Source organism: Cricetulus griseus (assembly GCF_003668045.3).
Source record: "Cricetulus griseus strain 17A/GY chromosome 1 unlocalized genomic scaffold, alternate assembly CriGri-PICRH-1.0 chr1_1, whole genome shotgun sequence".
NCBI classification, from domain to species: domain Eukaryota; kingdom Metazoa; phylum Chordata; class Mammalia; order Rodentia; family Cricetidae; genus Cricetulus; species Cricetulus griseus.
Window position 1 is genome coordinate 118,775,999 of NW_023276807.1, and position 12,657 is coordinate 118,788,655.

A 12,657-nucleotide genomic window follows, 5' to 3' on the forward strand; every position below is an offset into this window, starting at 1 on the left:
TACGTGTGTGTGAGGAAGAGGTGGCTAGAGTTACAGCAGTCATCTTCAACCATGAGGATGAATTCAGGGGCATCACAGAAAAGCCAAACAGAGCACTGATTGGCTAACTACATTCCGACCCTTTTTGTTTGAAATATATAAACCTTTATATGAGTCTTCTATTCTTTAGTTATTCTGTTTCTTGAAATCAAAGTCATCCGACATAACTTTATAACACTGAAATTTTCCTTTCAGAATGTAGCTTTATTAGGGCAGGGACCAAGTATTCATATCAAATTACAGTGCCTCAAATATGATTGAAATTTATTTTTGCCTTACACTCAGTCTGAGTTGCTGTGATGCCCATTGGTGGGATATGTCTTATCTTGTAAACAGAGTCCCTCCAGCACATTGATCTGCTCTAGGAGGCTGCCATGGTTTGCATATGAATGGCCTCTATAGGCTCATACATTTGAATGTCTAGTTCCTGTTTGGCCTTGTTGGAAGAAATGTGTCACTAGGGGTGGGATTTGAAATTTTGAAATCCCACACCAGTCCTAGAATATCTCTTTATTTCTGCTTATGGATCAGGATATAGCTCTCAACTACTGCTCCCATGTCTGTCTGCATGTCACCATGCTTCCTCCCATGGTGATAATGGAGCAAACTTCTGAAAGACCCAATTCCCCAATTAAATGCTTTCTTTTATAAATGTTACCTTGGTCATGATGACTATTTAAAACAATGGAACAGTCACTAAGTCAGAGGCTCCTCTCACCTCCAAAGTTCAAGATAGCTCTCAACCACATCTGTATCCCAGATAACAGAAAAGGAGAAAGACAGAAAGTGGACACATTCCTTTTTAAGGCACACCCTAGACATCACACTTACCTCTTGGCTTAACACTATGATGGTTGAGACATGGACACCTGCATAAAGAATCTAGAATGGTCAAGCACTTACATTTTTACTCTATAGCCTATTAAGAGCCCAACATGTATAAATAGATTTAAGAGCTAAAAATTGAGCTATTATTCCATGCAGGTACTCCAGTAAGTTATTCATTGAATTATCTCCTTCACTTTTTACAATAGCTATACCATGTAAATGCAAAATTATCCCCATTCTGTAAATGTAGATAAACCCATAGAGTTTATCTCTGCTGCCCAAGGTCAAGTGGTTGGTGTGATTTACACTGAAACCAGGGTCCATTTTTTGATGTTTTACCCTATGCAATCTGTGTGGTTCGGGACCATCTTCCTGAGTCCCAGGTGCTTCACTCTGATGTTACATCCAAGGTCACCTTTAAATCTGACTTCCAAGTTTGCTTGTGAATCCCAAGGTATTATGTGTTCTCTTCTTCACCCACATCTTGTTTACATTTTCTGCTTCCTTTTCTGTGTCTACCTGTCTCTTTAGAGCCCCAGCTCAAACATGATGCAATCACTTATCTCTGTCGTCCTTACTTCTAATGCCAGTTATTAATCAATTGTTTCCCCTTGATTTTCATTCCTTTGTGATTCTGGGGCTCTATAGTCACCCTTCTGCCTTTTCACTCTCCCCTAAAGCATGGTGAGGCTTTTGATACCAAGAGGAGGCAGTGTAAGGACAATGTGAGCACCCCTGAAGGTATTGCCTCCTGTTTGCTTTGTTCAAATTTGCTTCCTGTTTGTATCATCCAAGGCATGGTCCTTTACTCTATCAGATGAGTATATGCTTTCACAACACTCATGGGACTATCCTCATCATGCGCCATTGGCTCAGCAGTCCCAGCTATACAACATCTGTTCTTCATCTCGTGAAGCCTGTACTTTGGCCTCATTGGATCTTATTGTTTTGTTTAATATTAACAACTTTCTCTTTTAGATTTCCCAGGCTTGGGGGGCAGCACCTACTTTGTGCAGTTTCTATCTTCCTAAAACTTCACAATTCCTCATTTCGATTCATCCCCTCATCAGTCTCAATTCCTCCAGAAAACAAAGATTACTATATAGCCATCATTGCTTTCATTTGTTCCTGGTCAAGGATACATTCACTTAGCTTTATTTTTCTGGGGGAGTTTTTGTTGTCATTTCTCAAGGAATCAGGAAACTTCACAGACACTCTTTATGTGAGGGCAATATGCTACATGTGTATCTCCAGATGTTCCATGGTGGGCACGATCCAAAGATCACAATGGGAGCCTGTTCCATTGCTACATCCAGTCCTTATTTCTGGAAATGACTTGGCTGTCAAATGACTGAGTGGTTATCACACTTGTGTTCTGGAAAGCTCATAAGCTCTTAAAATATGAAAAGTTCTCTACTCTCATTTTACGCTGAGACACTTATCAAACACCCCACTCAATGAGATGGGAAACTGAAGTTAGGCAAGTGATTTGGCCAACTTTCAAATTAATCTGTAACAAGGGTAAGAAAATGAGATTCTTGTACTGTTGCTTCCTGAGTACCCCCACCTACCCCAGACAAGAGAAGACAGAATGACCCTGGAGGCCTTCATTCTTTCTTCTCTCTGATCATTTTTATTAGAAAGCATAACCCTTCCTTTTGCCTGACTGCCAGATTGGCACTTTCTATGGGCATAAAATTCACTTCAGAGAAGGAAATAGAAATAAGATCAAAGTCTCATATAATTTCCTTTCTTCAGGGGAGAGAAATCCTCTTCTAGCAGGCTTCTCCTCAGGAGTATTCCAAACTATCTTTTGCCTATAGCCTATGGGCTAGAAGCTGAGGTAGGAACTCAGTGGTTCTTTCTGTAGTCACTGATGGCCGCAGGGTGGTCTAGCATCCATTTGGAAATCCCAAGAGGTGACCATGAGCAATGGGGCTCCTACCAAATATATGGAACAGCACCTGGTGGTTTTTGCAGGTTTCAATCAGACCCTATATAAATTTGGTTTGAAGTGTTTATTCAGATTCAGGCAAGCAAAGGACTGTCTGAGCATTCCCACAGACAAGGTTCCTTGAGTGTGACTGGCACTGTGAGATACCTCCATAATTAACTGATGGTGTGCATTTCCAAGACTAGTACTTGAGTCATGTTGTTTTTTATTGTATATTATGCTTTGACAATGGCAGACTTGCAATGGGAGAGATTTGCTGATATGATAAGTTGCTTTGAAGATTGAGTGATATTTAATATTTTGAGTAACTACATCCTGTTGAAGTGATTTGGCTCTTCAAGGACATGCTGTACATGTTTAAAATGAGATGTCTGGGTCTGCCACAGCATAATTGACTGTGAAATAAGCCCCTTCGAAAGGGCAATTACTCCTAGGGCCTCAAAAGCAAGTCAAGTCTCCCGTGGCAGTAAAAGGGAGAGTCCTGCTTGGTTTTAGTCAGGAATGAAAATGAACGCTGTTCTCTTGGTAAGTAAGGATGTCTGCATTTAGCATCCAGCTTGACAGAGTACAGATATAGCCCGGGTGATCATCCCAAAACAGTTCATAGTATGATTGCATGAAAAAAAATCCCTCCATTCTTCCATCTGTCCATTAATTTGTTTATTTGTTTGTTTTGTATTCATCCTGTTGTTAATTATCCCCCCCACCCAAATATTAACCTCCTCTGTGCCAGGAAAATAGACAGGTACTAGAAACAGACATAAAGTGTACTCTTTAGGCATGTGATTAAGTAGGAGAGACACACACAGAGAGAACTTTGATTAAATGTATACTATACTATACTATACTATGATCCAGAACTTATATATCCAAGGAATCCTCAGTACTCTGCATAATAAATGTCATGTCCATTTCATAGAGGATAAAACTGAGGCACAGAGCAGTGACGGCTCTAAGGAAGGTTCTGGGTTTCAGCTTAGATGAAATGAATGTGCCTTTGCCACCTTAATGGTATAATAGAGCAAAGTTTAGCTAAGATGTAGCCAAGAACTGACCCAGATATGGTTCTCCCATATTCGCAAATCTCGAGAACTTCCCTACCAGTCAGGCTTCCTTCCTTCCTTCCTTCCTTCCTTCCTTCCTTCCTTCCTTCCTTCCTTCCTTCCTTCCTTCCTTCCTTTCTTTTTAGATGGAAGATAAGTTTGTATTTATGTACAGAAAACTTAGTGGTGAGTGTACATTTAACCCAGTTTAGTAGCGAGTTCTCTGGCCTTTGCCTTTTCCAGCTTGGCAATTCGAGCCACAGATTTAGGACCCAGGACATTGCCTCCCAGTGGCGGCGGATCTCATCATATCTGTCCTTGTAATTGGTCCTAATAGCTTCCACCAGCTTAGCCATAGCACCCTTGTCTTCCCAGTTAACCTGTGTGAAGGCAACGATGGTACATGTTTTCCTGTGGACCAGTCGTCCCAGCCTGGCTTATCCCTTGATGCTGCAGTAGGGGACCCCCATCTTCCGACACAGGGCAGGCAGGAAGACCACCAGCTCAATGTAGTCTACATCGTGGGCGATTACCACCAGTTGAGCCTTCTTGTTCTCCACTAAGGTGGTGACTGTATTGACTCCTGCTAGAAGAACAGGTGGCCTCTCAGTTGGGACATCCCCTTTGCCAGCAGCCTTCTTCTCAGCACGGGCCAACAGTCTTTGCTTTGTTCCTGCTTTGTCTCTGGCCTGTATTTGTGGGCAAGCTTGAGCAGCTGGATAGCTGTTTGCCGATCCAGGGCCTGAGTGAACTGGTTAATGGCAGGAGGAACTTTAAGCTGCTTATATAGAATGGCCATTTGAGGCTGCAGTCAAATGTATGGGAGCCATTTGACGAAGCGTGTGAGATCTTGTTTGGGCTGGATGTCCTGACCAATGTCGAAGTTCTTAGGCCTTTTCTCAAACAAAGGGTTCACCGTTTTCTTGGCCTCCTGTTTCTTCACAACGGCGGGGCCGGGGTCACCTTCTTCACCTTGGCCTTCTTTCCCTTGGACATCTTGGTTGGCTGGAGAAGAGAGAGTCTTTCTTTCTTTTAAATGGAGAAACAATTCTTTTCTTTCCCTGAACCAATCAAGGATTCTGGAAGAGTCTCAGCAGGTTTTAGAGAAAGGAGAACACCGAGTCACATCTAATTAGATACACATTTACTGTCTGCCAATACCCATACTTAAGGCACCGTATTGCAGAACCCCGCCCCCAGAAATGTATACTGTTGCTTGACCTAAAAAGACAGCTGATATTTAAAATGAGAAATTAATTCAAGAACCCCGTGGATGCCTCTACGATTTAGCCCAGAATAGTATAAAATGACAACTGTAGGCCGACCTTCTGAGTTCAGGGATGCCTTGCCTTTTCTTTATCAGTGTTTCATTGCTCCATACTGGTAAGTGCTCTTATGAGTCACAAGGCAGTTTTCTTATAATACACAGGTATTCACACACATCACTTCTCTCTCTGTCAGTGTCTGTCACACACACACACACACACACACACACACACACACACACACACACAGCTAGTGAAGGTATAATGTTCTTACCAACAAAATATCTGATTCATACTTCATTCATCATATGAATTAAATCTTATTTTTGAAAATTTATTTTGGTTTCTCTGACTAATGACTTTAATTTTTCCTACATATGACCACCAAGCAAAATGTCTTAAACCATCAGTTCCCTCATCCACTATAATATTGCAATAGCTTTCCCGGTATTGTGGCTTGAATCAATCATACCTCCACCTTTTTTCTTTTCAACTGGGAGAAGTTAAAAAAAAAAAAACTGAAATCTAGATTAAACATGCATTTCCCACAATCCATTCTAGATGAGGTTCTTGGTTTAAGTTGAGCTCCACTGATTTGTATAATGTTTGGGTAGTACCCATGGAGAGGAACCCATGTCTCTGCCCTTCATGGGGAAGGCATGCATGGGTAGGTGTTTGTGTCACCATATTTTGTTGTCCACCATTATTATGCTACTGCAATTGTTTCTTGGTCATGACAGGACTCAGGGGCCCTCAGATACCACACCTCAGCTGGTGATTTAGTTTATTGTCGATTCCAAAGTTGGTCATGGAGGGGCAACCTAGGATCTTTTTATTAACCGGCAGTAGGAATGCAATAAGTGCACACTTCCTTTCCCTAATTTTTTTTCCTGACTCAAATACGTAGTTTCTTTTTGATTGAATTCCAACCCATACTGAAATCTTAAAGACAGTCTGAGTTCACTCTCAGCTCCAGCTCATTAAAAAAAATTAATGACTTCAAACTTGCTGCTTCCTAATTTTCAGTGATTCCCTACCTCTCTGCTTTCAGTCACTGTCTCATTTTATTTTTCTGTTTGAAATGTCCTTGGGTTCTTCCTTCAAGTCTCATCCCCAGTGCTATTTGCTTTGTTTTTATCAAATCCTATCAAATTGAGATATTTTTTTACCTGAGGTGCATTCATTTCTTGTGCTGTAATTATGCATTAACAAGAGATAAGGACTTAAAAGGCAACACCTAGATTTGGAGGGATGTTGTCAACCTGAGGGAGGGGGAGGGAGGGAGTGAGTATGACAACTCTTAAGAGGCAAGACTCCATCAGCACACCGATCCTTCCCAAGAAGGTTGGCATGGTGCTGATGTTAATAAGTGTCTGCTAATGTGGTTTGATATGACACATGGGGATTAAATTATGACTAGGGAAATTCACAGGGCAGCACTCGATGCCATGAAAGAGGCACTGTCAGTTCCACTTTACAGATTCAAAGTCCACATTGTACTTCACTCATTCTGGGATAATGGTTTGCTAACACTTTGATCTCCTTCGAATGCCACTGCAATTTCTATGGCAAGAAAATATGCTGATTCTTTCCTTTCTTCCTACAATTTAACACTGCTTGCATTAATTTTCCTCAGAAGACATCCCTCACCATCTTCCATCTGAACATTTCAAAAATGTACTTAATTGCCAGATTAGCACCTCCACACTTAAAGGAGAAAAATATTGATAACCAGGCATTTTTATGTACCATTTATGTTTGGTGAAATTAAGTGCATACTTACAAAAGGTCTAAACTGAATTTTTATTAAAACAAACCAGCAAGAAAAGAGACAACAAACAGGAAGAAATCATTTTAATTCCTGAGTTTGTCTGCCTCAGAAGATGGTACATGTCGGAGCAAGCCAGTATCAAACATAAATATAAGTTGGAGTGACTTACAGGCTCATTTCTTTAGACTTTCAACCTGTGTAGAATTAAAGAGCTGCAGCACCCAGAACCTGCTTTTCACAAATTACTTTCTTTGTTAATTATCACACAGCCTACTCCTTGCCCAACAATGGAACGCCAATCTAGTATCCACTGCACTTGGTAAGAGCTCTCCACCTGCCCCCATCACTCCTAATTGGAGCAGGTTAACTCTTCCTTTCCTGATATGACTGGCTCATTCTCAGTTCTTCCTTTTCCTTGCCATCCTTCAACGTGACAAACTTCCTCGGGATGGCATATACTGCTAACAAAAGTTTTGATTTTAACATCAAACTTGCTTCATTTCCCCATGGTTCTTTCCTTTGGAGTTCTGATTTTACCCTCTTGCCCAGATAGCTTCTAGCACTTGCAGCTGATCATTGTTTTTCTAGTTAGAAATATAGAAAAGAAGCCAAATAGGGATAGTGTGTGTTTCAAAGGGACACATTGAAGCTTTAATTCCTACTGTCTGAGACCCTTATTGTGAAAAAGGTTTTTGTACAAAAGTGATCAAGTTAAAATTGTGTCACACTCATTATTCTGAATTTCTAGTCTAATATGACTGCCTTTTATTATAAGAGGAGAGAAGCAAGGACAACATACCATAGAGAAACAGAGACACAGGCTGGTGAAGGATAGCGTCAGGTCATGGAGTTCAAGACTGGAGTCATTCTTCCAGTGGTAATGCATGCCTGGGAGCAAAGAGAAGCTTCTGGAATTGAAATGACTCATAGCCACAGGTTCTGGAGGGAGTTTGGTTCTGTCACTACTTCATCTTTGGACTTCTTGGAAAATGGTGAGCGAGACCATTTATTCTGTTTTGAGCACTCAATTTATATAATTTGCACCTATAACCCTAGAAAACTAATGTAGAAACTTAAATAAAATGTGATCATTGTCTATGCATTGAAATCAAGAAAAAAAGACCTATGCATGTAGTATGGACCTATTTATTTCACAGGTGAGGTAGCTGGGGCTAGATGTCAGGGGACTTGATCAAAGTAACTCAGCTACCAGGTAACCGAGCTCACTTTTGGTTTGTTAGACTAAAACCCTTGAACTCTGCATTCTGTTATGTTTGTATGACATTTAGACAAGAACACTTTGGCATATAACTAATTTCAATCCTCGCAAATTTTTTTCGTGATTTTTAAATTTAAATTAGAAACAAGCTTGTTTTACATCTCAATTCCAGTTCTCATTCCCTCCCCTCCTCACCACTAACTCCCTATCAGATCCATTTTCTGATTTCCAAGGAGGGTGAGGCTTTCCCTGGGGGATCTTCAATTCAGTCATATCATTTGGAGCAGGTTCTAGGCCCTTCCCTATGTATCTAGGCTGAGAGAGCAAGCCCCTATGTGGAATTGGCTCCCAAAATCCATTCCTATACTAGAGATAAATACTGACTCACTACCAGAGGCCTCAAAGATTGCTCAGGCCTCCTAGATGACACCCACGTTCCAGAGGTCTAGATCAGTCTCATGCTGGCTTCCCAGCTATCAGTCTGGGGTCCATGAGCTTCCCCTTGTTCAGGTCAGCTCCTTCTGTGGGTTTCTGTAGCCTGGTGCTGACCCTTTTTCTCAACACTCCTCCCTCTCTGCAACTGGAATCCAGGAGTTCAGCTCAGTGTTTAGTTGTGGGTGTCTGCTTCTGCTTCCATCAGCTACTGGATGAAGGCTTTAGGATGGCATGTAAGGTAGAAATCAATCTCATTATCAGTGAAGGGCATTTAAGACAGCCTCCCCACTATTGCTTATATTGTTAGGTGTGGTCATCCTTGTAGATCTCTGGACATTTCCCTGACAGATTTCTCTTTAAACCTATAATTTCTCCTTCTATTATGGTATCTCTTTTCTTGCTCTCCTCTATTCTTCCCCCTACTCGATCTTCCTGCTCCCTCATGTTCTCCTCTCCCCTCCTCTTCTTCCCTTCTCTTTCTCCTAACTCCCTCTCCCCTCTGCACATGCTCCCAATTAGCTCAGGAGATCTTGTCCCTTTCCCCTTCTGGAGGGGACAATGTATGTCTCTCTTAGGGTCCTCCTTGTTTCCTAGCTTCTCTGGCAGTGTGGATTGTAGGCTGGTAATACTTTGCTCTACTTCTTAAATCCACATATGAGGGAGTACGTACCATGTTTGTCTTTTTTGAACTGGGTTACCTCAATTAGGATGGTTTCTTCTAGTTTCATCCATTTGCCTGTGAATGTCAAAATTCCATTTTTTTTTTCTGCTGAGTAATAATCCATTGTGTAAATGTACCACATTTTCTTTATCCAATCTTCAGTTGAGGGGTATATTGGTTGCTTCCAGGTTCTGGCTATTGCAAATAATGCTGCTATGAACATAGTTTAACAGATTTCCTTGTAGGAAATCTTGTATCTTTTGGGTATATGCCTAAGAGTGGAATTGCTCGATCTTGTGTTAGATTGACTCTCAGTTTCCTGAGGAACTGCCATACTGATTTCCAAAGTAGCTGTAGGAGTTTGCACTCCCACCAGCAGTGCGGAAGTGTTCCCCTTTCTCCACATCCTCTCCAGCATAAAAACTGTCCTTGATGTCTTTGATTTTAGCCATTCTGACAGGAGCAAGATAGTATCTCAAATTGTTTTGAGTTGCATTTCCCTGATGTTTAAGTATGTTGAGCACTTTCTTAATTGTCTTTCAGCCATCTTGGATTCCTCTATTGAAAGTTCTCTACCCCAAGTTTTAATTGAATTACTTGGTGTTTTGGTGACTAGCTTCTTGAATTATTTGTATATTTTGGAAATCAGCCCTCTGTCAAATGTGTGGTTTTCCGATTCTGTTATGTTCAGGAAGCAGTCTCCTGTACCAATTCATTCAAGGGAATCTCCTACTTTCTCATCTAAGATGTTCAGTGTAGCTAGATTTATGTTGAGTTCTTTGATCCATTTGGACTTAAGTTTTGTGCATGTTGATAGACATGGATCTGTCTTCAATCTTCTACATGCCAGCATCCAGTTATGCCAGCACCATTTTGTTGAAGATGCTTTCTTTATTCCATTGTATACTTTTAGCTTCTTTGTAAAAATTAGCTGATGGTAGGTGTGTGGGTCCATATCAGGGTTTTCAATTTGATTTCATTAGTCTCTATTTTTGTGCCAATACCAAACTGTTTTCAGGACTACAACTCTATAATAGAGCTTGAAGTCAGGGGTGGTGATGCCTCCAGAAGTTCCTTTATTTTACAGTGTTGTTTTGGCTATCCTGGGTTTTTTGTTTTTCCATATAAAGTTGAGTATTGTTCTTTCAAAGTCTGTGAAAATTTTTCCTGGGATTTTTAAGGGGATTACATTGAATCTGTATATTGCTTTTTGGCAAGATTGCCATTTTTACTATGTTGATCTTACCTATCCAAGAGCATGGGAGATCTTTCCATTTTCTGGTATCTTCTTTAATTTCTTTCTTTCTTTCTTTCTTCCTTTCTTTCTTTCTTTCTTTCTTTCTTTCTTTCTTTCTTTCTTTCTTTCTTTCTTTTTTTTGTTTAACTGTACTACAAGAGTACTTATTTATTTATTTTTTCTTTTTTTCCAACTTTTTTTATTTGAATTAGAAACAGGATTTTTTACATGACAATCCCAGTTCCCTTCTCCCTCCCATCCTCCCCTACCCACCCCCCACCAAAACACTAACTATCGCATATCCTTTCTGCTCCCCCTGGATGATGAGGCCTTCCATAGAGTGTCATCAGAGTCTATTGTATCCTTCGGCATAGGCCCTAGGACCACCCCCATGTGTCTTGGCTCAGGGAGTATTCCTCTATATGGAATGGGCTCTCAAAGTCCACACCTATGCTAGAGATAAGTACTGAACTACTACAGGAGATCCTGTAGATTTCAAAGGTTTTTTCACAGAAACCCATGATCCTGGGGTCTGGATCAGCCCCATGCTGGTATTCCAGCTATCAGTCTGGGGAGCAAGAGTTCCTGATGTTCAGGTCAGCTGTTTCTGTGGGTTTCACCAGCCTGGTCTGGACCCCTTGTTTTTACACAGGTCTTCCAGTTGTTTGTTTATCATTACCCCAAGTTTTTTTTTTGTTGTTGTTGTTTGTGGCAATTGTAAAAGGTGTTGTTTCTCTGATTTCTTTCTCAGCCTGTTTATTGTCTGTATATAGTAGGGCCACTGATTTTTTTTGAGTTAATCTTGTATCCTGCCACTTTGCTGAAGGTGTTTGCTGTTGGAATTCCCTGGTAGAGATTTTCAGGTCATTTATGTAAACTATCATATCATCTTCAAATACTGCAAGTTTGTTTTCTTCTTTTCCAATATTTATCCACTTGATGTCCTTTTGTTTTCTTATTGATGTAGCTAGAACTTCTTGTACGACATTAAGAGATATATAGAGAGTAGACATTGTTGTCTTGTTCTTGATTTTCGAGGAATTTCATTGAGTTTCTCTCTATTTAGTTTGATGTTAGCTGTTGGTTTGCTGTACATTTCTTTTATTATATTTAGGTATGCTCCTGTTATCTCTTATCTCTCCAAGACCTTTATCAGGAAGGGGTTTTGGATTTGTCAAAGGCTTTTTCTGCATCTAGTGAGATGATCATGTAGTTTTTCTGTTTCAGTTTATTTATATGGCAGATTACATTGATGAATTTTCGTATGTTGAACCATCCTTGTATCCCTGGGATGAAGCCTACTTGATCTTGGTCTATGACTTTTTTAATATGTTCTTGGATTTAATTTGCCAGTATTTTGTTGGGTATTTTTGCGTCATTGTTCATGAGAGAGATTGGTCTATAGTTCTTTATCTTAGATGTGTCTTTGTGTGGTTTGGCTAACAAGGTAATTGAAGCCTAGTAAAAAGACTTTGGTAATGACTCTTCTGCTTCCATTGTGTGGAAAACTTTGAGAACTGGTATTAGCTGTTCTTTGAATTTCTGGTAGAATTCTGCACTGAAACCATCTGGCCCTGGGCATTTTTTGATTGTGAGATTTTTGATGACTATTTCTATTTCATTAGGGGTTATAGGTCTATTTAAATTGCTTATATGATCTTGATTTGATTTTGGTAAGTGATGACTATCCAGAAAATTGTCCATTTTCTTTAGATTTTTGAATTTCCTGTATTACAGGTTTTCAATGTATGACCTGATAATTGTCTGGATTTTCTCATTGTCCATTGTTATGTCCCCCTTTTCATATCTGATTTTGTTAATTAGCATGTTCTCTATCTGTGTGTTTTGGTAAGTTTGGATAAATGTTTGTCTCTCTTGTTGATTTTCTTACATTGATTCTTTGTATTGTTTCCGTAGTTTCTACTTCATTGATTTTAGCCCTTAATTTGATTATTTCCTGGTGTCTAATCATCTGGATTATGACTGAAGTCAAATACTTCATCTTAGATTGCTTAGGCAAACAGGTGTCCTGTTAAGGCACACAGATAAATGAACTTACAAAACATTCTCCTCATCCCATCTCTACTGATACTGCTGAGGTCTGAGTCACCATTCCCTCTCAACAGAACTATGTCACCAGCCTCCTGTGGGTGAGTCCCTGCCCTTTCTCATTCCATCATCTTCTCAGATTAACCAGACTATCTA

At 40.2% G+C, this 12,657-nt stretch overlaps 1 pseudogene; it reads right to left on the reverse strand.

The window, feature by feature from the left end:
* Positions 1-4,062: 4,062 nt before the first annotated feature.
* Positions 4,063-4,875, reverse strand: LOC107979369 (annotated as a pseudogene).
* Positions 4,876-12,657: the final 7,782 nt, after the last annotated feature.